Here is a 27,078-nt window from a genome sequence, read left to right on the forward strand (position 1 = left end):
CCCCAAACTACCAGAGACGGAGCCAAAAACCTAATTCCACGACCTCTTTCCGATGAAAAATCTTTTTGTGTAATTCCAAATGTGAAGCAAGTCTCCGTATCTTATTGGTGCTCGAAATAATCGAGCACGGGCTTTTCTGGGCAAAACCTGCAACCTTCTGTACCCGTGAGATCCCATCTTGGGGCCTTTCCCGGAGCTCCGCCGGAGGGGGCATCGATCACGGAGGGCTTCTACATCAACACCATAGCCTCTCCGATGATGTGTGAGTAGTTTACCTCAGACCTTCGGGTCCATAGTTATTAGCTAGATGGCTTCTTCTCCCTTTTTGGATCTCAATACAATGTTCTCCCCCTCTCTTGTGGAGATCTATTCGATGTAATCTTCTTTTGTCGTGTGTTTGTTGAGACCGATGAATTGTGGGTTTATGATCAAGTTTATCTATGAACAATATTTGAATCTTCTCTGAATTCTTTTATGTATGATAGGTTATCTTTGCAAGTCTCTTCGAATTATCAGTTTGGTTTGGCCTACTAGATTGATCTTTCTTGTAATGGGAGAAGTGCTTAGCTTTGGGTTCAATCTTGCGTTGTCCTTTCCAAGTGACAGTAGGGGCAGCAAGGCACGTATTGTATTGTTGCCATCGAGGATAACAAGATGGGGTTTATATCATATTGCATGAGTTTATCCCTCTACATCATGTCATCTTACTTAAAGAGTTACTCTGTTCTTTTGAACTTAATACTCTAGATGCATGCTGGATAGCGGTCGATGTGTGGAGTAATAGTAGTAGATGCAGGCAGGAGTCGGTCTACTTGTCGCGGACGTGATGCCTATATACATGATCATACCTAGATATTCTCATAACTATGCTCAATTCTGTCAATTTCTCAACAGTAATTTGTTTACCCACCGTAATACTTATGCTCTCGAGTGAAGCCACTAGTGAAACCTATGGCCCCCGGTTCTATTTTCCATCATATTAATCTTCCAACACTTAGCTATTTTTATTTCCTTTTATTTTTCTTTGCATCTTTATCATAAAAATACCAAAAATATTATCTTATCATATCTATCAGATCTCACTTTCATAAGTGACCGTGAAGGGATTGACAACCCGTTTATTGCGTTGGTTGCGAGGATTTTATTTGTTTGTGTAGGTGTGAGGTTCTAAGCCGGAGGAAAGAATAGTTACCTCAGTATCATCTGCACGACTGGCATCTGCTTCATCCTAATGTCAATAAGATGCACAACAAATGAGCCAAGGGAATAGTGTTCTACCTCCGACTCATCATCATCACTGTCACCATCCAAGGTTAAATCGGTGGACTCGGTGGTTTTGTTCTTGGCAGGCCTCTTGGTGGCCTTGGTTTTGGTATGAGCCGGTTTGCCGGTTTATCTTGTGGCTTCTTCTTCCAAAATGGAGAATCGGCCTGTTGAGGTCAAAAAGATCATAAGTGGCATAATTATTGCAAAAATGGGTGAGTGAGAGGTGTACAACACTTACGGCTGGCGGCTTGTTGAAGGTGCAGAAAGGACTAAGTCCTATTTTACTGCACTCCTTTGAAGGTTCGTTCAGCAATTTCTTGGTGGCTTCAGTAATTTCTACGTCAGTCAGTTGAATGTTGCAGTGGCGCTGAGGATCTTTTAAATCGCCAGTGTATTCACACATTAAGCCGGGGCGACGGCTTAATGGCAAGATGCTCCATGACACCCAGCACCAAACAAAGTTGATGCCGGTTAAGCCATTAGCAATGAAGGCTCTAAGCTTTGAAAAAGCTGAGGCATATTTGGCCCGCTCCTTCGCCTTGATCCGTGGGGGAAGCGGGTGTGTGTTGCTAAGCCGGTGGTCGCGGTAGCCCGGCAGAGGGTTCTCATCTGATGGAGAAGTGTCTTGACAATAGAACCAAGTTTGGTTCCAATCTTTGGGATGACTCGGCGGCTTGGCGTAGGGAAAGTTGACTACTTTCCTCTTCTAAATTGAAATCCCATCGAGTTCCAAGCTAGGCCCGTTAGTAAACTCTGTCTGACGGTTTAAGTAGTAAAATTCTCTGAATAATTCAACTGTGGGCTCCTCTTGAAGATAAGCTTCACAGAAAATTTGGAAGTTGCAAATATTGGATACGGAGTTGGGCCCAATATCTTGAGGGTGAAGTTGAAAAAATGAAGCACATCACGGAAAAACTTTGAGCCGGGTGGGCTGAACTCCCGACTCAGGTGATCAGTGAAAACAATCACTTCTCCGTCCTTGGGTGTAGGAGGATTTTCTTCACCAGGGGCCCTCAAGTGGATGACCTCTTTCTTGGCTAGGGCGCCAGTTGCAACGAAGTTGTTTAGGTCTTCTTCAGTGACCCGGGATTGGACCCAGTTGCAAGCAGTGTATGTCTTAGCCATTTTCCAATGATCTGAAAGAAAGATTATGCCGGTTCAAGATTATATGGTTAAGCCGGCTGTTGGTTTAAAAGGAGAATAATAATGAAGCATGCATAGGTGTTAAACTGGAGGATGGCATTGAAGTTATGAAGATGAGCTATTGGCGGCTTAAGAGGGGACTAATGGTACCTGGCGGGTTACGGTTTCTGAGTTAAGCCGCCCACACAATTATTGATTTACAGATCTGAGAATGGAAAAATTGCTTAGTGTTGGGAAAACATATTTCACAAGATTGATGCTATGATTTCGGATCTACGACACTTCAGATAATGGAAAATATTTAGAACTAAATTGCAGTACTTGAGCAGTTCATGTATCCAGATTGGATTTCTTACGCAAAAGGAGATTCCCTAATACCAAAAACGAATACCACGACTACCGCCGCGCAGGAGGGGTACCAAGTTTGAACCAAAAATCACAAGCTACAGTGAAAAGCGAATATGAAATCCGACGAACTCATGGAAACACTAATGGGATCTATGGAAAAGGAAGGAAGAGAACTCATCAGAGCTGTTGAACAGCGGAGGCGCGCGGACAAACTCTAGTCGATTCAGGTTGATGCAGCGGCCGTTATCAAGGCGGTGGCAAAGGTCGATGGCGGCGGCGGTGCTTGGGCGCTGAGGCGACGCGAGGTAGAAGACAGAGACGAGGAGGCAAGGGGGGAAACTAAAAAAGGGACCCCTGGCCCTATTTATAACAGGCGAGCACGAGAATCGAGGAGGCCAAAAAATGATTATATAGCAGCTCGGACACCTTGATTTTCATGAGGGTTATTAAAGATAAGGATCTGTTAAGATGTACCGGGCATCATGCGAAATTAATGCGAGATGACGTCACGGCGGTTTGAAAAGATTCTGCGAGCTGACGTCACGGAGGTTTACAAAAACTTTTATCAAGCAAGGTGATGCAACATTTTGACAGGTCGGGAAGATTGACATGGACAAGTTCAAATCAACCTGGGGCCTAATGTTGGGGATATGACTATTGGGTATGACCCGCCCAGGAGGGGCCGGGTCATACCACTGGCAGTTCGTAATGACAAGGCCCATAAAGGTGGTGAAGATGGCGGTTCATGAAGCAGGCTTACTGAAGGCCCGGAGCCCAAAGGCGACTTGAGGCCCATAGGGGTAAACCGCCATATATGTATGACTTGTATTCTAAGGCATGCGAAGTTAGTCACCGAGCCAGACACGTTGTGTATGAGCCGGTCGGGACTCCGTGAGCCGCTGGGCGTCAACCTTTATATATAAAGGGACGACCCGGTGGTGGTTGATACGTCTCCAACGTATCTATAATTTTTTATTGTTCCATGCTATTATATTATCTGTTTTGGATGTTTAACAGGCTTTAATATACCTTTTTATATTATTTTTGGGACAAACCTATTAACCGAAGGCCCAATGCAAATTGTTGTTTTTTTTGCCTATTTCAGTGTTTCGCAGAAAAGGGATATCAAACGGAATCCAAACGGAACAAAACCTTCGTGAGGATCTTTTTTGGAAAAAATGCAATCCGGGCGACTTGGAGTGGAAGTCAAGGAAGCAACGAGGCAGCCACGAGGCAGGAGGGCGCGCCCAGGGGGTAGGCGCGCCCCCCACCCTCGTGGGCCCCTCATAGCTCCACCGACCTACTTCTTTCGCCTATGTATACTCTTATACCCTGAAAACATCCAGGGAGCCACGAAACCACTTTTCCACCGCCGCAACCTTCTGTACCCGTGAGATCCCATCTTCGGGCCTTTTTGGCGATCGGTCGGAGGGGGATTCGATCACGGAGGGCTTCTACATCAACACCATAGCCTCTCCGATGTTGTGTGAGTAGTTTACCACAGACCTTGGGGTCCACAGTTATTAGCTAGATGTTTTTCTCGATGATGGCTTCTACTCTCTCTTTGGATCTCAATACAAAGTTCTCCTGGATGTTCTTGGAGATCTATTCGATGTAATTCTTTTTGCGGTGTGTTTGTCGAGATCCGATGAATTGTGGGTTTATGATAAAGATTATCTATGAACAATATTTGGTTCTTCTCTGAATTCTTATATGCATGATTCAATATCTTTGCAAGTCTCTTCGAATTATCGGTTTAGTTTGGCCTACTAGATTTATCTTTCTTGCAATGGGAGAAGTGGTTAGCTTTGGGTTCAATCTTGCGGTGCTCGATCCCAGTTACAGAAAGGGAACCGACATGTATTGTATTGTTGCCATCGAGGATAAAAAGATGGTGTTTATATCATATTGCTTGAGTTTATCCCTCTACATCATGTCATCTTGCCTAATGCGTTACTCTGTTCTTATGAACTTAATACGCTAGATTCATGCTGGATAGCGGTCGATGTGTGGAGTAATAGTAGTAGATGCAGAATTGTTTCGGTCTACTTGTCACGGACGTGATGCCTATGTTCATGATCATACCTAGATATTCTCATAACTATGCACTTTTCTATCAATTTCTCGGCAGTAATTTGTTCACCCACCGTAATATATGCTATCTTGAGAGAAGCCACTAGTGAAACCTATGGTCCCCGGGTCTAGTTTACACCATATAAGTTTCCAATCTACAATTCTAGTTTACTATTTATTTTGCAATCTTTACTTTTCAATCTATACAACAACAAAATACCAAAAATATTTATCTTATTATCTTTATCAGATCTCACTTTTGCAAGTGGCCGTGAAGGGATTGACAACCCCTTTATCGCGTTGGTTGCAAGGATCTTGATTGTTTGTGCAGGTACTAGGCGATTTGCGTGTAGTCTCCTACTAGATTGATACCTTGGTTCTCAAAAACTTAGGGAAATACTTACGCTACTTTGTTGCATCACCCTTTCCTCTTCAAGGGAAAACCAACGCATGCTCAAGAGGTAGCAAGAAGGATTTCTGGCACCGTTGCCGGGGAGATCTACGCCAAGTCAAGACATACCAAGTACCCATCATAAACTCTTATCCCTCGCATTAAATTATTTGCCATTTGCCTCTCGTTTTTTTCTCCCCCACTTCACCTTTGCCGTTTTATTCGCCCTTTTTCCGTCCGTCTCTTTCCGCTTGCTTCTTGTTTGCTTGTGTGTTGGATTTATTGTTTGTCACGATGGCTCATGATAATACTAAATTGTGTGACTTTTCCAATACCAACAATAACAATTTTATTAGAACTCTGATTGCTCCTACTACCGATGCTAAATCTTGTGAAATTAATACCGCTTTGTTGAATCTTGTTATGAAAGATCAGTTTTCTGGCCTTCCTAGTGAAGATGCCGCTACCCATCTGAACAACTTCGTTGATTTTTGTGATATGCAAAAGAAGAAAGATGTGGATAATGATATTGTTAACTTGAAGCTGTTTCTGTTTTCGCTTAGGGATCGTGCTAAAACTTGGTTCTCTTCTTTGCCTAAAAATAGTATTGATTCATGGAATAAGTGAAAAGATGCTTTTATCTCTAAGTATTTTCCTCCCGCTAAGATCATCTCTCTTAGAAACGATATTATGAATTTTAAGCAACTTGAGCATGAGCATGTTGCACAAGCTTGGGAGAGGATGAAATTAATGATATGTTATTGCCCTACACATGGTTTGAATTTATGGATGATTATACAAAAATTCTAAGCCGGATTGAATTTTGCTTCTAGAAATCTTTTAGATTCGGCCACGGGAGGTATTTTTATGGAAATCACTTTAGGAGAAAAACTCCTGGATAATATTATGGTTAATTACTCTCAATGGCACACCGAAAGATCCACTAGTAGAAAAGTTCATGCTATTGAAGAGATTAATGTTTTGAGTGGAAATATGGATGAACTTATGAAATTGTTTGCTAATAAGAGTGTTTCTTCTGATCCTAATGATGTGCCTTTGTCCACTTTCATTGAGAATAATAATGAATCTATGGATGTGAATTTTGTTGGTAGGAACAATTTTGGTAACAATGCGTATAGAGGAAATTTCAATTCTAGGCCGTTTCCAAGTAATTCCTCTAATAATTATGGTAATTCCAACAACAACTCTTATGGAAATTTTAGTAAGATGCCCTCTGATTTTGAGACTAGTGTTAAAGAATTTATGATTTCGCAAAAGAATTTCAATGCTTTGCTTGAAGAAAATATCCTAAGATTGATGAGTTGGCTAGGAACGTGGATAGAATTTCTCTTGATGTTGATTCTTTGAAACTTAGATCTATTCCACCCAAGCATGATATCAATGAGTCTCTCAAATCTATGATAATTTCCATTGATGAGTGCAAAGAAAGAACCGCTAGGACGCGTGCTAAAAAAGATTGCTTTGTAAAAGCGTGTTCTTCTAGTTTTCATGACAATAATGAAGAAGATCTAAAAGTGATTGATGTGTCTCCTATTAAATGTTTTTTTCCAATACGAATCTTGATAGAGATGGGACTGGAGATGAGTCAACTTTAGTTAAAAGGCGTCCCAATGATTCGGAGTTTTTAGATCTTGATGCAAAAATTGGTAAAAGTGGGTTTGAAGAGGTTAAAACTTTACATAGCAATGAACTCACTATTTTGGATTTCAAGGAATTTAATTATAATAATTGTTCATTGATAGATTGTATTTCCTTGTTGCAATCCGTGTTAAATTCTCCTCATGCTTATGCTCAAAATAAAGCTTCTACCAAACACATCGTTGATCCTTTAATGCACTCTTATGAAGAAAAACTTGAATTACAAGTTTCTATCCCTAGAAAACTTTATGATGAGTGGGAACCTACTACTAAAATTAAAATTAAAGATCATGAATGCTATGCTTTATGTGATTTGGGTGCTAGTGTTTCAACGATTCCAAAAACTTTGTGTGATGTGTTAGGTTTTCGTGAATTTGATGATTGTTCTTTAAATTTGGACCTTGCGGATTCCACCATTAAGAAACCTATGGGAAGGATTAATGATGTTTTTATTTTTGCAAATAGGAATTATGTGCCCGTAGATTTCATTGTTCTTGATATAGATTGCAATCCTACATGTCCTATTATTCTTGGTAGACCTTTCCTTAGAACGATTGGTGCAATTATTGATATGAAAGAAGGAAATATTAGAGTACAATTTCCATTAAGGAAAGGTATGGAACACTTTCCTTGGAAGAAAATTAAATTACCTTATGAATCTATTATGAGAGCCACGTACGGATTGCATACCAAGGATGGCAATACCTAGATCTATTCTTGTTTTTATGCCTAGCTAGTGGCGTTAAACGATAACTCTTGTTGGGAGGCAACCCAATTTTATTTTTGTTTCTTGCTTTTTGTTTCTGTTTACTAATAAATAATTCATCTAGATTCTGTTTAGATGTGGTTTAATATTTTAAATTAGTGTTTGTTCCAAGTAGAACCTTTGGGAAGACTTGGGTGAAGTCTTTATGATCTTGCTGTAAAAAACAGAAACTTTAGCACTCACGAGATTACCTGCCATTTTTTACTGGAGAGCGATTTTAGGTTGATTCTTTTTGCAGATGATTAATAGACAAATTACCCACGTCCACAAATTTATTTCAGAATTTTTGTAGTTACATAAGTATACGTTTGATACAGATTACTACAGACTGTTCTGTTTTTGACAGATTCTTTTTTTTTGTGTGTTGTTTGCTTATTTTGATGAATCTATGGCTAGTATCGGGGGGTATGAACCATAGATAAGTTGTAATACAGTAGGTTTAACACCGATATAAATAAAGAATGAGTTCATTACAGTACGTTAAAGTGGTGATTTGTTTTCTTACACTAACGGAGCTTATGAGATTTTCTGTCTAAGTTTTGTGTTGTGAAGTTTTCAAGTTTTTGGGTAAAGATTTGATGGATTTTGGAACAAGGAGTGGCAAGAGCCTAAGATTTTTGATGCCCAAGGCACCCCAAGGTAAAATTCAAGGACAACCAAAAGCCTAAGCTTGGGGATGCCCCGGAAGGCATCCCCTCTTTCGTCTTCGTCCATCGGTAACTTTACTTGAGGCTATATTTTTATTCACCACATGATATGTGTTTTGCTTGGAGCGTCTTGTATGATTTGAGTCTTTGATTTTTAGTTTACCACAATCATCCTTGCTGTACACACCTTTTGGAGAGACACACATGTATCAGAATTTATTAGAATACTCTATGTGCTTCACTTATATCTTTTGAGCTAGATAATTTTGCTCTAGTGCTTCACTTATATCTTTTTAGAGCACGGTGGTGGGTTTTTTTATAGAAATAATTGATCTCTCATGCTTCACTTATATTATTTTGAGAGTCTTTTAGAACAGCATGGTAATTTGCTTTGGTTATAAAATTAGTCCTAATATGATAGGCATCCAAGATGGGTATAAATAAAACTTCCATATAGAGTGCATTGAATACTATGAGAAGTTTGATACTTGATGATTGTTTTGAGATATGAAGATGGTAATGTTAGAGTTATGCTAGTTGAGCAATTGTGGAATTGAGAAATACTTATGTTGAGGTTTGCAAGTCCCGTAGCATGCACGTATGGTAAACGTTGTGTGACAAATTTGAAGCATGAGGTGTTCTTTGAGTGCTTTCCTTATGAGTGGCGGTCGGGGACGAGCGATGGTCTTTTCCTACCAATCTATCCCCCTAGGAGCATGTGTGTAATGCTTGGTTTAGATGACTTGTAGATTTTTGCAATAAGTATGTGAGTTCATTATGACTAATGTTGAGTCCATGGATTATACGCACTCTCACCCTTCCATCATTGCTAGCCTCTTCGGTACCGTGTGTTGCCCTTTCTCACCTCGAGAGTTGGTGCAAACTTCGCCGGTGCATCCAAACCCCGTGATACGATACGCTCTATCACACATAAGCCTCCTTATATCTTCCTCAAAACAGCCACCATACCTACCTATTAAGGCATTTCCATAGCCATTCCGAGATATATTGCCATGCAACTTTCCACCGTTCCATTTATTATGACATGCTCCATCATTGTCATATTGCCTTGCATGATCATGTAGTTGACATCGTATTTGTGGAAGGCCACCATGCATAATTTTTCATGCATGTCACTCTGGATTCATTGCCCATCCCGGTACAACGCCGAAGGCAGTCATATAGAGTTATATTTTGTTCTGGTATCGAGTTGTAATCTTTGAGTTGTAAATAAATAGAAGTGTGATGATCATCATTATTAGAGCATTATCCCATCTGAAAAAAAGAAGGGCCAAATAAAAAAAAGGAAGGCCCAAAAAAAAGGACAATGCTACTATCCTTTTTCCACACTTGTGTTTCAAAGTAGCACCATGATCTTCATGATAGAGAGTCACTTTCATATACTAGTGGTAATTTTTCATTATAGAACTTGGCTTGTATATTCCAACAATGGGCTTCCTCAAATTCCCTAGGTCTTTGTGAGCAAGCAAGTTGGATGCACACCCACTTAGTTTATTTTGTTGAGCTTTCATACATTTATAGCTCTAGTGCATCCGTTGCATGCAATACCTACTCCTCGCATTGACATCAATTGATGGGCATATCCATAGCCCATTGATTAGCCGCGTCAATGTGAGACTTTCTGTTTTTTTATCTTCTCCACACAACCCCCATCATCATATTCTATTCCACCCATAGTGTTATGTCCATGGCTCACGCTCATGTATTGCGTGAAATTTGAAAAAGTTTGAGAAAACTAAAGTATGAAACAATTGCTTGGCTTGTCATCGGGGTTGTGCATGATGAGAGCATTTTTGTGTGACGAAAATGAAGCATGGCCAAACTACATGATTTTGTAGGGATGAGCTTTCTTTGGCCATGTTATTTTGATAAGACATAATTGCATGTTAGTATGCTTGAAGTATTATTATTTTTATGTCAATATTAAACTTTTATCTTGAATCTTTCGGATCTGAACATTCATGCCACAATAAAGAAAATTACATTAAAAATTATGCTAGGTAGCATTCCACATCAAAAATTCTGTTTTTTATCATTTATCTACTCGAGGACGAGCAGGAATTAAGCTTGGGGATGCTTGATACGTCTCGAACGTATCTATAATTTTTGATTGTTCCATGCTATTACATTATCTATTTTGGATGTTTAATGGGATTTAATATACCTTTTTATATTAATTTTGGGACTAACCTATTAACCGAAGGCCCAGTGCAAATTGCTGTTTTTTTGCCTATTTCAGCGTTTCGCAGAAAAGGAATATCAAACGAAATCCAAACAAAACGAAACCTTCACGAGGATCTTTTTTCGAACAAATGCAATCCAGGAGACTAGGAGTGGAAGTCAAGGAAGCAACGAGGCGGCCACAAGGCAGGAGGGTGCGCCCAGGGGGTACACGCGCCCCCACCCTCGTGGGCCCCTCATAGCTCCACTGACCTACTTCTATCGCCTATATATACTCTTATACCCTGAAAACATCCAGGGGAGCCACGAAACCACTTTTCCACCGCCGCAACCTTCTGTACCCGTGAGATCCCACCTTGGGGCCTTTTTCGGCGATCTGCCGGAGGGGGATTCGATCATGGAGGGCTTCTACATCAACACCATAGCCTCTCCGATGATGTGTGAGTAGTTTACCACAAACCTTGGGGTCCATAGTTATTAAATAGATGGCTTTTCTCTCTCTTTGGATCTCAATACACAGTTCTCCTCGATGTTCTTGGAGATCTATTCGATGTAATTCTTTTTGCGGTGTGTTTGTCGAGATCCGATGAATTGTGGGTTTATGATCAAGATTATCTATGAACAATATTTGGTTCTTCTCTGAATTCTTATATGCATGATTTAATATCTTTGCAAGTCTCTTCGAATTATCGGTTTAGTTTGGCCTACTAGATTGATCTTTCTTGCAATGGGAGAAGTGCTTAGCTTTGGGTTCAATCTTGCGGTGCTCGATCCCAGTGACAGAAATGGAACCAACACGTATTGTATTGTTGCCATCGAGGATAAAAAGATGGGGTTTATATCATATTGCTTGAGTTTATCCCTCTACATCATTTCATCTTGCCTAATGCGTTACTCTGTTCTTGTGAACTTAATACGCTAGATGCATGCTGGATAGCGGTCGATGTGTGGAGTAATAGTAGTAGATGCAGAATTGTTTCGGTCTACTTGTCACGGACGTGATGCCTATGTTCATGATCATGCCTAGATATTCTCATAACTATGCACTTTTCTAGCAATTGCTCGGCAGTAATTTTTTCACCCACCGTAATATATGTTATCTCGAGAGAAGCCACTAGTGAAACCTATGGCCCCCGGGTCTACTTCACATCATATAAGTTTCCAATCTACAATTCTAGTTTACTATTTATTTTGCAATCTTTACTTTTCAATCTATACAACAAAAAATACCACAAATATTTATCTTATTATCTTTATCAGATCTCACTTTTGCAAGTGGCCGTGAAGGGATTGACAACCCCTTTATCGCGTTGGTTGCAAGGTTCTTGATTGTTTGTGCAGGTACTAGGCGATTTGCGTCTAGTCTCCTACTGGATTGATACCTTGGTTCTCAAAAACTGAGGGAAATACTTACACTACTTTGCTGCATCACCCTTTCCTCTACAAGGTAAAACCAACGCATGCTCAAGAGGTAGCAGCGGTTTAGGGCTAGAAACAAGAGATCGAGAACCAGGTCAAGCGTATTCGCTCCCTGGGAATCGAAACCCAAGCAATACCACCTCAAACTGGATTAGGCCTTTACCTTCACCGCAAAGGGCCGAACCAGTATAAACTCCCTGTGTCCTTTGTCCCGTTTAACCCCTTTAAGCTAACCTAGTTGCGCTGGCTCCACGACTAAGTCCTTCCGCTAGGACATCTGCCATGACAATTCCATGACAATTACCCTCTACCTTTTATTGATCAAATGCTAGAAAGACTATCCAAACATACACATTTTTGCTTTCTAGATGGTTCTTCTGGTTCTTCTCAAATACATGTGTCAAAAGATGATCTGGAGAAGACCACTTTTACTTGCCCTTTTGGTACCTTTGCTTATAGACATATTCCTTTTGGTTTATGAAATGCACCTGCTACCTTTCAAAGATGTATGACTGTTATATTCTCTGATTTTTGTGAAAAGATTGTTGAGGTTTTCATAGATGATTTCTTCGTTTACGAAACTTCTTTTGATGATTGCTTAAGCAACCTTGATCGAGTTTTGCAGAGATGTGAAGAAACTAATCTTGTCTTGAATTGGGAGAAGTGCCACTTTATGGTTAATGAAGGTATTGTCTTGGGGCATAAAATTTCTGAAAGAGGTATTGAAGTTGATAAAGCTAAAGTAGATGCTATTGAAAAGATGCCATGTCCTAAAGATATCAAAGGTATAAGAAGTTTCCTTGGTCATGCTGGTTTCTATAGGAGGTTTATTAAAGACTTCTCTAAAATTTCTAGGCCTCTCACTAGTCTCTTGCAAAAAGATGTTCCTTTTGTTTTTGATGATGATTGTGTAGAAGCATTTGAAATACTTAAGAAAGCCTTGATTTCTGCTCCTATTGTTCAGCCACCTAATTGGAATTTACCATTTGAAATTATGTGTGATGCTAGTGATTATGTTGTTGGTGCTGTTCTAGGACAAAGAGTTGATAAGAAATTGAATGTTATTCATTATGCTAGTAAAACTCTAGACAATGCCCAGAGAAATTATGCCACTGCTGAAAAAGAATTTTTAGCAGTTGTGTTTGCTTGTGATAAGTTCAGATCTTATATTGTTGATTCCAAAGTAACTGTTCACACTGATCATGCTGCTATTAAATATCTTATGGAAAATAAAGATGCTAAACCTAGACTTATTAGATGGGTTCTCTTGTTACAAGAATTTGATTTGCATATTATTGATAGAAAGGAAGCTGAGAACCCCATTGCAGACAACTTGTCTAGGTTAGAAAATGTTCTTGATGACCCATTACCTATTAACGATAGTTTTCCTGATGAGCAGTTAGCTATCATAAATGCTTCTCGTAGTACTCCATGGTATGCTGATTATGCTAATTACATTGTTGCTAAATTTATACCACCTAGTTTCACATACCAGCAAAAGAAAAAGTTTTTCTATGATTTAAGACATTGCTTTTGGGATGACCCACACCTTTATAAAGAAGGAGTAGATGGTGTTATTAGACGTTGTGTGCCTGAGCATGAACAGGAATATATCCGATACAAGTGCCACTCTGAGGCTTACGGAGGAAACCATGCTGGAGATAGAACTGCACACAAGGTATTCCAATCCGGTTTTTATTGGCCTACTCTCTTCAAGGATGCTCGTAAGTTTGTCTTGTCTTGTGATGAGTGCCAGAGAATTGGTAATATTAGTAGACGTTAGGAAATGCCTATAAATTATTCACTGGTTATTGAACCATTTGATGTTTGGGGTTTTCATTATATGGGACCTTTTCCTTCCTCTAATGGGTATACACATATTTTAGTTGTTGTTGATTACGTTACTAAGTGGGTAGAAGCTATTCCAACTAGTGGTGCTAATCATAACACTTCTATTAAGCTGCTTAAAGAAGTTATTTTTCCGAGGTTTGGAGTCCTTAGATATTTAATGACTGATGGTGGTTCACATTTTATTCATGGTGCTTTCCGTAAATTACTTGCTGAATATGATGTTAACCATAGAATTGCATCTCCATATCATCCTCAATCTAGTGGTCAAGTAGAATTGAGCAATAGAGAGATTAAATTAATTTTGCAAAAGACTGTTAATAGATCTAGAAAGAATTTGTCTAAGAAACTTGATGATAAATTATGGGCTTATAGAACTGCTTATAAGAATCCTATGGGAATGTCTCCGTATAAAATGGTTTATGGAAAAGCATGTCACTTACCTCTTGAACTACATAAAGCTTATTGGGCTATTAAAGAGCTGAACTATGATTTCAAACTTGCCGGTGAGAAGAGGTTATTTCACATTAGCTCACTTGATGAATGGAGAACCCAAGCCTATGAGAATGCCAAGTTGTTTAAAGAAAAAGTTAAAAGATGGCATGACAAAAGGATATAAAAGCGTGAGTTTAATGTAGGTGATCATGTTTTGCTATACAACTCTAGTTTAAGATTTTTTGCAGGAAAAGTTCTCTCTAAATGGGAAAGGTCCTTACATTATCGAGGAGGTCTATCGTTCTGGTGCCATAAAAATGAACAACGCCGAAGGCACAAATCCAAAGGTGGTAAACGGTCAAAGAATCAAACATTATATCTCAGGTAATCCCATAAATGTTGAGACCAATATAATTGACACCGTAACGCCGGAGGAGTACACAAGGGACACTTTCCAGAACGTTTCAGACTTCAAAAAGGAATAGGTATGTGCTACGGTAAGTAAACCGACTCCAAAACTGTTCTAATAGCAATTTTTCTCCATTTTGGAATATTTTAAAAAATTAGGAAAATTAAAAGTAGTCTTAAGAGCGCACGAGGCAACCACAAGGGTGGAGGGCGCGCCCTACCCCCTGTGCGCGCCCCCGACCTTGTGGCCACCTCGTGTGCCCTCCGTACTCCGTTTTCTTGCACAATACTTCTTTTGGTCGGTAAAAATTCATTATGTAATCTCCGGAAGGATTTGACCACCGTACTACGGCAAAATCCCCTGTTTTCGTTTTGAGCTGTTTCTGCCAGAGTTTTCAAGGCCAGGCATCATGTCGCCCTCCTCCTCCAACAACGCGGAAGGCGATGCTTGGTTGATGCCGATGGAATTTAGAAGGGAGGATGCCGAGGGAGCCACGATGGAGCAGGATGAAGGAGATTCGCTTGAGGACCACCCTCCGGCTTTGGAGAGAGGCACTCTGGCTGGCATCTCCACTATTCCCAATCCCCATCAAGCAATAGGGACTACAAACAACCATGAAGACCAAGAGGTTCGAGAAGGGCTTCCCCCTAGGAGGCCCTTACACAGGTTACATCGGAACAACTTTCATAATTTGGTTCATAATTACGGAGTGGAGAACACCCCTCGTACACATATACCCTCCAATTGGGACATATCCCGTCCAAGTGAAAGTAATGCAGGAAAGAGTTCTTGGGGGGCTGAAAATAAGCATCTTTAGGAGGAAATCCAGAATAATGCAAATATGCTCCAATGTGTGCTCCAAGAATTGCAAGTCCTGAAAGGTGCCTTAATAAAGTTGACGGATACATCATCAACTCCATCATCACCACCTCCGAAGAAAGAGACATAAAAGCATGGGTATGGGCACTCCCCTTGGCAACTGCCAAGCTTGGGGGAGGTGCCCCGGTATCGTATCACCATCACTCTATCTTTATCGTTTTTCTTCACTACAAAAAAAAGACACATCCGTGACATTTTGGGCCGAGCAAAAAAAATTGTCATGCTTATGACACTTCTATGACAATAATTGTGACAAAACCCGGTATCATCATAGATGTGGTGGGCTCCTACTTCTATGACAAAAAATCATGACAGAAAATGGGCTTTTCGTCCTGGGCGAGCCGGAGAAGCACCTGCATGACATTCTTTGGGCCGTCCATGACGGAAAAACCGTGGTAGAAGCGAGGGCGAGGAAAATATCGAGGGAGTTCCCGGTTATGGTGGGTGGTCGGGGGCCGAGCGATGCGCGTTTCTCTCGTACGTATGCGCGTGTGTGCGAGGCGTTGCGCTCTAACTGAACCCGAGCGAGGCGTTGGGCTCTAACTGAACCCGAGCGATTGCAGTGCAGGCTACGCATAACTGAACCCGAGCGATCAATTGATCCCTTGCTGTTAACTAAACCTGAGGGATTCCTTCGCTACTGCTGCTAACTGAAGTCGATTGAACCCTGCTGCCTCCTTCCCTGGATGAATAGTGAGTGTTGTGGGGGGGTAGTAGAGGTCATTGCCGCTGGATGAACAGTACCCTAGTCGATCGAGCCGGTTGGTTGGTGGATGAACAGGACCCCGTGGAGGGCTGGATGAACAGGACGACCCCATGGAGGGTTGGTTGAACAGTAGCCGGTGGAGGGTTGGATGAATAGTAGCCCATCGAGGGGTGGTTGAACAGGACCCCATGGAGAGGGCTGGTTGAACAGTAGCCGCTGGAGGAGCGCGCGGTGGAGACTGGATGAACAGGAGCCCGTGGATGAACAGTCGCAGGTGGAGGCTGGAGGAGGTCGACGGTGGATGAACAGTAGCCCGTGGAGGGAGTCGACGGTGGAGATGAACAGTATCCCGTGGAGTCCTGTTTTGCGGTACGCCACACCCCTCCCGATGAATAGGACCCCTGTTTCGACCGTAGCACTCCAACACAAGTACGTTTCCTCCGTTTTGCGGTACGCCCCACCCCTCTCGATCAACAGGACCTCGTTTCCACCGTAGGAGGTCCAAGAGAAGTCTGTTTCCTCCGTTTTGCGGTACGCCAGACCCCTCCTGATGAACATGATCCCGTTTCGATCGTGGCCGGTCGAACACAAGGCCGTTTCCTCTGTTCTGCGGTACGCCAGCCCTCAGTTCCATCGGCTGTTCCGTCCAAGCCGGTTGGCTCCCGATGAATAGCACGCGTTCCGTTGCCTCTCGACGAACACGACGCATTCTGTTGCCTCCCATGAACACGACGACGATGCAGTTTCTCCATTCCGACCCAGCCATGTACACGAGCCTTGGCCATACGTATGCGCGAGTAGGCATTCGAGACCCCGCTCGTATATACGTATGTGGTCGTATTTACTTTCTTGCACCCTGGCCGTTGTATGTATGTGTACATGCTATGTGCGCGCCTCTACTACGACACGTGCCCTTCCTTACTCGGCCACAGTTCATCACTGCAGCCTGCAGACAGACCGATCGTATGTACGTACACGTTCGTGACCAGAATGACAACGCTACGTACGCTTCCACCAGGTGGGTCCCGATTGTCAGGCACTTTCTTGCGTGCAAAGATGTAGCTGGTGGGTCCCAGCAGTCAGGGGGCGAATCATTTTTTGCCCGTAATATGGACGCACTTCCTTGCGTGCGAAGACGTAGCTGGTGAGTCCCAACAGTCAGGGGTAGAAACATTATTTTTCAGGGTAAAAAGGATGCAGTTGCATACATGCGTCCATGGGCGTGGTGCGTCCCCACTGTCAGCCTCTCACGTACAGTCATCTTCCGATGACCCTCGTTTGTTGACCATGTTGACCACACCATGTCGAGCGCACCAAGGCCGGTGGACGACGGCAAGGCCCCAGACTGGAACGACCCGGAGATGGCAAAGACGTGGCAGTGGAGTCACAGATGGAGAGGAGTGGGAAACTTGACTGGTTCGGGGGCGCGACAGCACTGCCGCCCACGGGAGACAGGAACAAGAACAGAGGTTGAAGAAGGAGCACGACTGTTGGATTAAGATCCAACGGTCCAGCTGCTGGAATCATTTGTTGATTAAGTTGACAAAGCCCAGCGTACACGTCCGCGTAGTAGGCCCACAAGTCAGCCACCAAATCTGACGGGTCCCACCTGTCAACGGGAGGAATAGTTTTTTCGCATAACAAGGAGGCGCTTCCTTCCATGCGAAGATACAGCCGGTGGGTCCCAGCTGTCAGGGGGAGGAAACATTTTTTTTCAGCTTAATAAGGAGGAACTTTCCTTGCGTGCAACCATGGACCACGTGGGTCCCAGCTGTCAGGCTCTCCACGTACTATCCTCTTCCGATGACTCTCGTTTGTTGTGTTGGGGAACGTAGTAATTTCAAAAAAAATCCTACACACACACAGGATCATGGCGATGCATAGCAACGAAAGGGGAGAGTGTTGTCCACGTACCCTCGTAGACCGAAAGCGGAAGCGTTAGCACAACGCGGTTGATGTAGTCGTACGTCTTCACGATCCAACCAATCCAAGTATCGAACGTACGGCAAATCCGAGTTCAGCACATGTTCAGCTCAATGACTTCCCGCGAACTCCGATCCAGCAGAGCTTCACGGGAGAGTTCCGTCAGCACGACGGCGTGGTGACGGTGATGATGATGCTACCAACATAGGGCTTCGCCTAAGCACCACTACGTTATGATCAAGGTGGAATATGGTGGAGGGGGGCACCGCACACGGCTAAGAGATCAAGAGATCAATTGTTGTGTCTCGTGGTTCCCCCTGCCCCCGTATATATAGGACCAGGGGGAGGAGGCGGCCGACCAGGGGAGGGCGTGCCAGGGAGGAGTCCTACTCCCACCGGGAGTAGGACTCCCTCTTTTCCTAGTTGGAGTAGGAGGGGGAAAGGAAGGGAAGGACAGAGGGGGAAGGAAAGGGGGCGCCGCCCCCCCTCCTTGTCCAATTCGAACTAGAGGGGGAGGGGGCACGCGGCCAGCCCTAGCTGCCCCTCCTCTTCTCCACTAAGGCCCATCTTGGCCCATTAAACTCCCCGGGGGGTTCCGGTAACCCCCCGGTACTCCGGTATATGTCCGAAACTCACCGAAACCATTCCGGTGTCCAAACAAAGTCGTCCAATATATCAATCTTTAAGTCTCGACCATTTCGAGACTCCTCGTCATGTCCGTGATCACATCCGGGACTCCGAACAACCTTCGGTACATCAAAACACAAAAACTCATAATACAATCGTCACCGAAACTTTAAGCGTGCGGACCCTACGGGTTCGAGAACAATGTATACATGACCGAGACACGTCTCCGGTTAATAACCAATAGCGGAAGCTGGATGCTCATATTGGCTCCTACATATTCTACGAAGATCTTTATCGGTCAAACCGCATAACAACATACGTTGTTCCCTTTGTCATCGGTATGTTACTTGCCCGAGATTCGATCGTCGGTATCTCAATACCTAGTTCAATCTCGTTACCAGCAAGTCTCTTTACTCATTCCGTAATACATCATCTTGCAACTAACTTATTAGTTACAATGCTTGCAAGGCTTATAGTGATGTACATTACCGAGTGGGCCCAGAGATACCTGTCCGACAATCGGAGTGACAAATCCTAATCTCGAAATACGCCAACCCAACAAGTACCTTCGGAGACACCTGTAGAGCACCTTTATAATCACCCAGTTACGTTGTGATGTTTGGTAGCACACAAAGTGTTCCTCCGGTAAACGGGAGTTGCATAATCTCATAGTCATAGGAACATGTATAAGTCATGAAGAAAGCAATAGCAACATACTAAACGATCAAGTGCTAAGCTAACGGAATGGGTCAAGTCAATCACATCATTCTCCTAATGATGTGATCCCATTCATCAAATGACAACTCATGTCTATGGCTAGGAAACATAACCATCTTTGATTAACGAGCTAGTCAAGTAGAGGCATACTAGTGACACTCTATTTGTCTATGTGTTCACACATGTATCATGTTTCTTGTTAATACAATTCTAGCATGAATAATAAACATTTATCATGATATAAGTAAATAAATAATAACTTTATTATTGCCTCTAGGGCATATTTCCTTCAGTCTCCCACTTGCACTAGAGTCAATAATCTAGTTCACATCGCCATGTGATTTAACACCAATAGTTCACATCACCATGTGATTAACACCCATAGTTCACATCGTCATGTGACCAACACCCAAAGGGTTTACTAGAGTCAATAATCTAGTTCACATCGCTATGTGATTAACACGCAAAGTGTACTAAGGTGTGATCATGTTTTGCTTGTGAGAGAAGTTTAGTCAATGGGTCTGCCACATTCAGATCAGTATGTATTTTGCAAATTTCTATGTCAACAATGCTCTGCACGGAGCTACTCTAGCTAATTGCTCCCACTTTCAATATGCATCCAGATTGAGACTTAGAGTCATCTGGATCAGTGTCAAAATTTGCATCGATGTAACCCTTTACGACGAACTTTTTGTCACCTCCATAATCAAGAAACATATCCTTATTCCACTATGGATAATTTTGACCGCTGTCCAGTGATCTACTCCTAGATAACGATTGTACTCCCTTGCCAAACTCAGTGTAGAGTATACAATAGGTCTGGTACACAGCATGGCATACTTTATAGAACCTATGGCTGAGGCATAGGGAATGACTTTCATTCTCTCTCTATCTTCTGCCGTGGTCGGGCTTTGAGTCTTACTCAATTTCACACCTTGCAATACAGGCAAGAACTCCTTCTTTGACTGTTCCATTTTGAACTACTTCAAAATCTCGTCAAGGTATGTACCCATTGAAAAACTTATCAAGCGTCTTGATCTATCTCTATAGATCTTGATGCTCAATATGTAAGAAACTTCACCGAGGTCTTTCTATGTAAACTCCTTTCAAATACTCCTCTATGCTTTCCAGAAAATTCTACATTATTTCCGATCAACAATATGTCATTCACATATACTTATCAGAAATTTTGTAGTGCTCCCACTCACTTTCTTGTAAATACAGGCTTCACCGCAAGTCTGTATAAAACTATATGCTTTGATCAACTCATCAAAGGGTATATTCCAACTCCGAGATGCTTGCACCAATCCATAGCTGGATTGCTGGAGCTTGCACATTTTGTTAGCACCTTTAGGATCGACAAAACCTTCTGGTTGCATCATATACAACTCTTCTTTAAGAAATCCATTAAGGAATGTAGTTTTGACATGCATTTGCCAGATTTCATAAAATGTGGCAATTGGCTAACATGATTCGGACAGACTTAAGCATCGCTACGAGTGAGAAAATCTCATCGTAGTCAACACCTTGAACTTTGTCAAAACCTTTTTCGACAAGTCTAGCTTTGTAGATAATAACTCTACTATCAGCGTCCGTCTTCCTCTTGAAGATCCATTTATTTTCTATGGCTTGCTGATCATCGGGCAAGTCAACCAAAGTCCACACTTTGTTCTCATACATGGATCCCATCTCAGATTTCATGGCCTGAAGCCATTTTGCGGAATCTGGGCTCATCATCGCTTCCTCATAGTTCGTAGGTTCGTCATGGTCAAGTAACATGACCTCCAGAATAAGACTACCGTACCACTCTGGTGCGGATCTCACTCTGGTTGACCTACGAGGTTCGGTAGTAACTTGATATGAAGTTACATGATCATCATCATTAGCTTCCTCACTAATTGATGTAGGAGTCACAGGAACATATTTCTGTGATGAACTACTTTCCAATAAGGGAGCAGGTACAATTACCTCATCAAGTTCTACTTTCCTCCCAATCACTTCTTTCAAGAGAAACTCCTTCTCTAGAAAGGATCCATTCTTAGCAACGAATGTCTTGCCTTTGGATCTGTGATAGAAGGTGTACCCAACTGTCTCCTTTGGGTATCCTATGAAGACACATTTCTCCGATTTGGGTTTGAGCTTATCAGGATGAAACTTCTCCACATAAGCATCGCAGCCCCAAACTTTAAGAAACGACAGCTTAGGTTTCTTGCCAAACCATAGTTCATACGGTGTCGTCTCAACGGATTTAGATGGTGCCCTATTTAACGTGAATGCAGCTGTCTCTAATGCATAACCCCAAAACGATAGTGGTAAATCGGTAAGAGACATCATAGATTGCACCATATCTAATAAAGTACGGTTACCATGTTCAGACACACCATTACGCTGTGGTGTTCCAGGTGGCGTGAGTTGCGAAACTATTCCGCATTGTTTCAATTGAAGACCAAACTCGTAACTCAAATATTCTCCTCCACGATCAGATCGTAGAAAGTTTATTTTCTTGTTACGATGATTTTCCACTTCACTCTGAAATTCTTTGAACTTTTCAAAGGTTTCAGATTTATGCTTCATCAAGCAGATATACCCATATCTGCTCAAATCATCTGTGAAGGTTAGAAAATAATGATACCCGCCGCGAGCATCAACACTCACCGGATCGCATACATCAGTATGTATTAGTTCCAATAAGTCAGTTGCTTGCTCCATTGTTCCGGAGAACGGAGTCTTAGTCATCTTACCCATAAGGTATGGTTCACAAGCATCAAGTGATTCCAAAATCCCATCAGCATGGAGTTTCTTCATGCGCTTTACAGCAATATGACCTAAACGAAAGTGCCACAAATAAGTTGCACTATCATTATTAACTTTGCATCTTTTGGCTTCAATATTATGAATATATGTATCACTACGATCGAGATCCAACAAACCATTTTCATTGGGTGTATGACCATAGAAGGTTTTATTCATGTAAACAGAACAACAATTATTCTCTAACTTTAATGAATAGCCGTATTGCAATAAACATGATCAAATCATATTCATGCTCAACGCAAACACCAAATAACACTTATTTAGGTTCAACACTAATCCCGAAAGGAGTGTGCGATGATGATCATATCAATCTTGGAACTACTTCCAACACACATCGTCACCTCGCCCTTAACTAGTTTTTGTTCATTCTGCAACTCCCGTTTCGAGTTACTACTCTTAGCAACTGAACCAGTATCAAATGCTGAGGAGTTGCTATAAACACTAGTAAAGTACACATCAATAAGAAGTATATCAAATATACCTTTGTTCACTTTGCCATCCTTCTTATCCGCCAAATACTTGGGGCAGTTCCGCTTCCAGTGACCAGTCCCTTTGCAGTAGAAGCACTTAGTCCCAGGCTTAGGTCCAGACTTGGGCTTCTTCACTTGAGCAGCAACTTGCTTGCCGTTCTTTTTGAAGTTCCCTTTCTTCCCTTTGCCCTTTTATTGAAACTAGTGGTCTTGTCAACCATCAACACTTGATGATTTTCTTGATTTCTATCTTCGTCGATTTCAGCATCACGAAGAGCTTGGGAATTGTTTTTGTTATCCCTTGCATATTATAGTTCATCATGAAGTTCTAGTAACTTGGTGATAGTGACTAGATAACTCTGTCAATCACTATCTTATCTGGAAGATTAACTCCCACTTGATTCAAGTGATTGTAGTACTCAGACATTCTGAGCACATGCTCATTAGCTGAGCTATTCTCCTCCATCTTGTAGGCAAAGTACTTGTCAAAGGTCTCATACCTTTCGACATGGGCATGAGTGTGAAATACCAATTTCAACTCTTGAAACATCTTATATGCTCCATGGCGTTCAAAACGTCTTTGAAGCCCCGATTCTAAGTCGTAAAGCATGGTGCACTAAACTATCAAGTAGTCATCATATCGAGCTTGCCAAACGTTCATAACGTCTGTATCTGCTCCTGCAATCGGTCTGTCACCTAGCGGTGCATTAAGGACATAATTCTTCTGTGCAGCAATGAGGATAATCCTCAGATCACGGATCCAGTCCGCATCATTGCTAATACTACCAGGACTAAAACAGGCGAGCTAATACATCTTTCAACATAGTTTTTCCCTAGGAACATATCAAAAATAAAACAGGCGAGCTAAACGTGAGCTATTGATCTACAACATAGATATGCTAATACTACCAGGACTAAGTTCATGATAAATTAAAGTTTAATTAATCATATTACTTAAGAACGCCCACTTAGATAGACATCCCTCTAATCATCTAAGTGACCACGTGATCCAAATCAACGAAACCATGTATGATCATCACGTGAGATGGAGTAGTTTTCAATGGTGAACATCACTATGTTGATCATATCTACTATATGATTCACGCACGACCTTTCGGTCTCAGTGTTTCGAGGCCATATCTGCATATGCTAGGCTCGTCAAGTTTAACCCGAGTATTACTGCGTGTGCAAAACTGGCTTGCACCCGTTGTAGATGAATGTAGAGCTTATCACACCCGATCATCACGTGGTGTCTCGGCACGACGAACTTTGGCAACGGTGCATACTCAGGGAGAACAGTTGTATCTTGAAATTTAGTGAGAGATCATCTTATAATGCTACCGTCAATCAAAGCGGAATAAGATGCATAAAGGATAAACATCGCATGCAGTCAATATAAGTGATATGATATGGCCATCATCATCTTGTGCTTGTGATCTCCATCTCCGAAGCATCGTCATGATCACCATCGTCACCGGTGCGACACCTTGATCTCCATCGTAGCATCGTTGTCGTCTCGCCAACTATTGCTTCTATGACTATCGCTACCGCTTAGTGATAAAGTAAAGCATTACAGGGCGATTGCATTGCATACAATAAAGCGACAACCATATGGCTCCTGCCAGTTGCCGATAACTCGGTTACAAAACATGATCATCTCATACAATAAAACATAGCATCATGTCTTGACCATATCACATCACAACATGCCCTGCAAAAACAAGTTAGATGTCCTCTACTTTGTTGTTGCAAGTTTTACGTGGCTGCTACGGGCTGAGCAAGAACCGTTCTTACCTACGCATCAAAACTACAACGATAGTTCGTCAAGTTGGTGTTGTTTTAACCTTCTCAAGGACCGGGCGTAGCCACACTCGGTTCAACTAAAGTTGGAGAAACTGACCCGCCAGCCACCTGTGGGCAAAGCACGTCGATAGAACCAGTCTCGCGTAAGCGTACGCGTAATGTCGGTCCGGGCCGCTTCATCCAACAATACCACCGAACCAAAGTATGACATGATGGTAAGCAGTATGACTTGTATCGCCTACAACTCACTGGTGTTCTACTCGTGCATATAACATCTACGCATAAAACCAGGCTCGGATGCCACTGTTGGGGAACGTAGTAATTTCAAAAAAATTCCTACGCACACACAGGATCATGGTGATGCATAGCAACGAGAGGGGAGAGTGTTGTCCACGTACCCTCGTAGACCGAAAGCGGAAGCGTTAGCACAACGGGGTTGATGTAGTCGTACGTCTTCATGATCCAACCGATCCAAGTACCGAACGTACGGCACCTCCGAGTTCAGCACACATTCAGCTCAATGACGTCACGCGAACTCCGATCCAGCAGAGCTTCACGAGAGAGTTCTGTCAGCACGATGGCGTGGTGACGGTGATGATGATGCTACCGACGTAGGGCTTCGCCTAAGCATCGCTACGATATGATCGAGGTGTAATATGGTGGACGGGGGCACCGCACACGGCTAAGAGATCAATTGTTGTGTCTGGTGGTGCCCCCTGCCCCCGTATATAAAGGACCAAGGGGGAGGAGGCGGCCGGCCAGGGGAGGGCGCGCCATGGAGGAGTCCTACTCCCACCGGGAGTAGGACTCCCTCTTTTCCTAGCTGGAGTAGGAGGGGGAAGGGAAGGGACGAGAGAGGGGGAAGGAAAGGGGGCGCCACCCCCCCTCCTTGTCCAATTCGGACTAGAGGGGGAGGGGGCGCGTGGCCAGCCCTAGCCGCCCCTCCTCTTCTCCACTAAGGCCCATCTTGGCCCATTAAACTCTCCGGAGGGTTCCGGTAACCCCCGGTACTCCGGTATATGTCCGAAACTCACCGAAACCATTCCAGTGTCCGAACATAGTCATCCAATATATCGATCTTTACGTCTCGACCATTTAGAGACTCCTCGTCATGTCCGTGATCACATCCGGGACTCCGAACAACCTTCGGTACATCAAAACACAAAAACTCATAATACAATCGTCACCGAAACTTTAAGCGTGCGGACCCTACGGGTTCGAGAACAATGTAGACATGACCAAGACACGTCTCCGGTCAATAACCAATAGCGGAACCTGGATGCTCATATTGGCTCCTACATATTCTACGAAGATCTTTATCGGTCAAACCACATAACAACATACGTTGTTCCCTTTGTCATCGGTATGTTACTTGCCCGAGATTCGATCGTCGGTATCTCAATACCTAGTTCAATCTCGTTACCGGCAAGTCTCTTTACTCATTCCGTAATACATCATCTCGAAACTAACTCATTAGTTACAATGCTTGCAAGGCTTATAGTGATGTGCATTACCGAGTGGGCCCAGAGATACCTCTCCAACAATCGGAGTGACAAATCCTAATCTCGAAATACGCCAACCCAACAAGTACCTTCGGAGACACCTATAGAGAACCTTTATAATCACCCAGTTACGTTGTGACATTTGATAGCACATAAAGTGTTCTTTCGTTAAACGGGAGTTGCATAATCTCATAGTCATAGGAACATGTATAAGTCATGAAGAAAGCAATAGCAACATACTAAACGATCAAGTGCTAAGCTAACGGAATGGATCAAATCAATCACATCATTCTCCTAATGATGTGATCCCGTTAATCAAATGACAACTCATGTCTATGGCCAGGAAACATAACCATCTGTGATTAACGAGCTAGTCAAGTACAGGCATACTAGTGACACTCTATTTGTCTATTTATTCACACATGTATCATGTTTCCGGTTAATACAATTCTAGCATGAATAATAAAAATTTATCATGATATAAGGAAATAAATAATAACTTTATTATTGGTCAGTAAAATCTTTGCAAGCTTATGTACGCAATCACTAGGAGTTAACTTGCCAAGTTATATATAAACAATTATTATTATTATTTTGTAAGAACTTTCAATTTACAAAATAAAATATCATTTTAATTTGATGAGTTAATTGGTCATGGGGTATTATTAATTTTTAGGCTAGACGTGGGACAGTTGAGTTGGTTCTAGGGAAAAGTACCGGGAGAAAACTCAGTTTACATCAAAAAATAAAGTGGGAGAAAATTCAGATATAGGATTAATGAAAACGAAAAATAAAGGAAGTGGGAAGGTCTGTAAAATGGTTGGACGAACGACAGGTTTAACGCAACCTTATGTTGTTTTTATTATATATATATGTAATAAAATAAGATATAAATAGAACTGAGCTATGCGTTGTCTTAAAAAACAAACATAACTTGGGTTGCTAATGTTATAGACAAGCTAGGTTGGGAAGCCCAGAGGCCGCTTGATACCTGCTGGATCCAAAAAACATTGAAACATGTCGTGGGCTGC

This window comes from Triticum aestivum, chromosome 3D, assembly GCF_018294505.1.
Source record: "Triticum aestivum cultivar Chinese Spring chromosome 3D, IWGSC CS RefSeq v2.1, whole genome shotgun sequence".
NCBI lineage: Eukaryota > Viridiplantae > Streptophyta > Magnoliopsida > Poales > Poaceae > Triticum > Triticum aestivum.